A 3,018-nucleotide genomic window follows, 5' to 3' on the forward strand; every position below is an offset into this window, starting at 1 on the left:
GGGATCTCAAAATCTACTACCACATTCCTATTATGAAGCACCTTGCTCACTGGACTCCTAGACTGGGGAGACCCATGAGTATTATTCTCCCTAGGGATCTCCATATCTATAACCACATTCCTATTATGCAACACATTACTCACTGGACACCTAGACTGATCAGCTTGAACCTCCTCTTTTCACAACTACCACTAACGACGAGATATATCGACACCTACATTCCTAGCTAGAGATTCAAGATAATCATCATCTAAGGACTGAAAAGCATTAGAATGCATTATACCTTTCATCTTTTTGTTTGGCTCTTCTAGGTTATTCTTCTTCTTGTACTCAATAGCCTTCTTCATCACATTCATTGACCTATCCACCCTGGAACTCTGTCTTGTAGCCTGAACAGGACCCCAGACTTTCTTCTTCCTTGTCTTCCTCTGTTGGTCAGTATCCATCACTCCAATTGTATCAGGCTTCTCAAAGCTAGGCATAATATCCTCTGGAAGAGTAAACCCCAAGCCTTCATTCACCTCTCCACTGCCTAAATCAATCCCACTGTTGCAAGTTAAGCTTTCCTGATCTCCCAAAAGGAAATTGTGTATCTCTTCACTCACCACCTCATCAATTTTGCTAGGCCCACTCCTCCAGATGAATCTTCCTTCCTCATCTACCTCACCATTCTTGAGCAGCAGATCATACACTTCTTCTCCACTGACATACTCTTTCACCTCTACACCATCAGTAACCAGCCTCCTTCCTACAGAACCAGAACTAGCAGCATTAGGATTCACCACCACAGAATTTGTAGAATTCCCTGCAGCACTGCCTCTGTCTGTATCCATCCCATCCTGTCTTTCACTGTTCTGCTCCTCATTTTCATGCTCATCATTCCCATCAGAAGGTGGGGGTGGTGGTGGGGCAGGTGGATCATCTGCAACCCCAGTAATAGGTTCACCCTCAGCCTCAAACAGCAACTGATGGAATTTCCCTTGGAAATGAAAAAGCCTGCCAGCAGGAATCTTGGTAACATCCCTGCACTTTATCTTCACCCTGACCACCTCAGCACAATCCTTGAACACACTCATCCAGTCAACTTCTTCAAGGATACCACACACAGATACAGCTTGAGCTATTATGTTCCACTCACACCATGGAGGCTGCAGGCCATGTATCTTCATCCATGTCACCTGCATCACTGCCACAGGATCTGGATCATCATCCCAAGCCTCAACTTTGACCCACACTCCAGGCTTTGTCAGTCCAAACCTAGGATACCCAATCACCTGGTCCACTGGAAGATGAGGAGGGAACTTCACCAAGTATGACCATTGGGTAAGTTCTCTGATCTGCCATGGCCAGTTTGTCCTATAGATCCCTGCAAACTCCTTGGCTAGCTCAGCTTTAGATATATTCCCCTCTTCTATCAGCACCAGCCCACAATTCTTAGTGGTAGTCACAGGGTTTGCAACTACCTCAGGAATCTCAATATGGAAGAAACCTAAGCCATTAGCTGCACTCCCTATGTATTTGGCCACCTGAGGAGGCCTTTTGTTGACTGGGCAACCTTCCACACCATGATTAGGAGCCTTGCAAATGAAGCAAAAGGCTTTCTTGTCACAAGATTGCTTGAAGTGTCCAGGCTCACCACATCCAAGACAGATAGTATCTACATAAGACATCTGATTTGGAATCACCTGAACTTCACCTCCTCCACCATTCTTCTTCTTCTGCATCTGTTTTGCCATCCCACTCTTAGCTTTAGCACCATTTTCTTCCACAGGACCTTGAGAACTCTGTGGATTTTCTTCAGCATTTGGAGCAATCCATTGATTGGACTGAAATCCAAACTGTTGAGGGTTGAACTGGGGGTATGGACCTTGAAAAGCCCAGGGAGGAGGTAGGCCACCAGGAACAAATCCATAAGACTGAGGAGGGAATTGAGGATATGGACCTTGATTCTGCTGAAAGGGCTGCTGTTGTTGCTGAGGACCCTGCTGAAATTGATTGCTGTTGAATTGCTGTCGATTCCAATTGTCACCTCTTCCCCCTCCAGATCCCCTTCCTCTGTTTCTTCCTCCACGCCCTCGGTCAGCCATGATCACCACCTCAGACTCCAGATCAATAAAATCAACCTCTTCAACCCCCGAGTAGCATAAGCTTGGTCTCTCCGGTGGTAATGGCGGCGGAGGAGGGGAACTCCGAACCCTAGAGCGTGGTGGGCTTATATATGGAGCCACCCTGGTGGGGGGGTTGGCTAGATGCTTGGGAATATCCCACAGCTGTCCGAAAAGCGCTTCTAGCTCCTTATCCTCCATGTCTACACCCGGCACATGGTCTCCACGACCTTTTGACCTGGTCCACGACGCCATGGGCGAGCTCCTGGAACCCACCAACCCCTCCTTCTCCTTTCCGCTCCCGCCAAAACCAAGCACAGCTGCTCCAATCAAGTCTCTGTACTTTCTAGCACCTCTGGCGTCTTGCTCAGCAACCGCTTGTGTTGCCGCAGAATCATCAGAGCCACCGCCGCCTTCAGCTCCGGTACAGCAAGCCCCAGCGGAAATGGCCTCATGTTCCACCTCGGAGGAAGCAGCGCAAAAGCTTTCTCCCTCGCCAAAACGAACAGAGAATGCTGGTCGCTCACCTCTAAGCTCTGTTCCGACCTCTCCTTCACCTCTGTTCGCGAGACTACGGCGGTGTCCTGCAGTTCTAGATCTCGGCTGGAAGACCTCCTGCACTTGCACAGCTCTCGGACCAGGCTTCCGCCCACGAGCCCGGCGCACGGAGCGCCATTATCGCTCCGAAGACGAACTCGTTCTCCGGCTCCACCTGTCCCCTCGGACTCGCTGCCGCTCCGAGGTAGGTAAGCTCGGGACCAACGGTGATTGGCCCAAACGAGCCCACGCGGAAGCTGAAGCCGCTGCTCCCGGGTGAAGCGAGATCGGTCCTCCGCTGAATCCACTGAGCGCCGACCTCGACCCCGCCATTGCCGATCCGGCTTCCTCACTCGCAACGCCTTCGCAAGCTCCC

The sequence above is a fragment of the Lolium rigidum genome, chromosome 7 (genome assembly GCF_022539505.1).
Source record: "Lolium rigidum isolate FL_2022 chromosome 7, APGP_CSIRO_Lrig_0.1, whole genome shotgun sequence".
NCBI classification, from domain to species: domain Eukaryota; kingdom Viridiplantae; phylum Streptophyta; class Magnoliopsida; order Poales; family Poaceae; genus Lolium; species Lolium rigidum.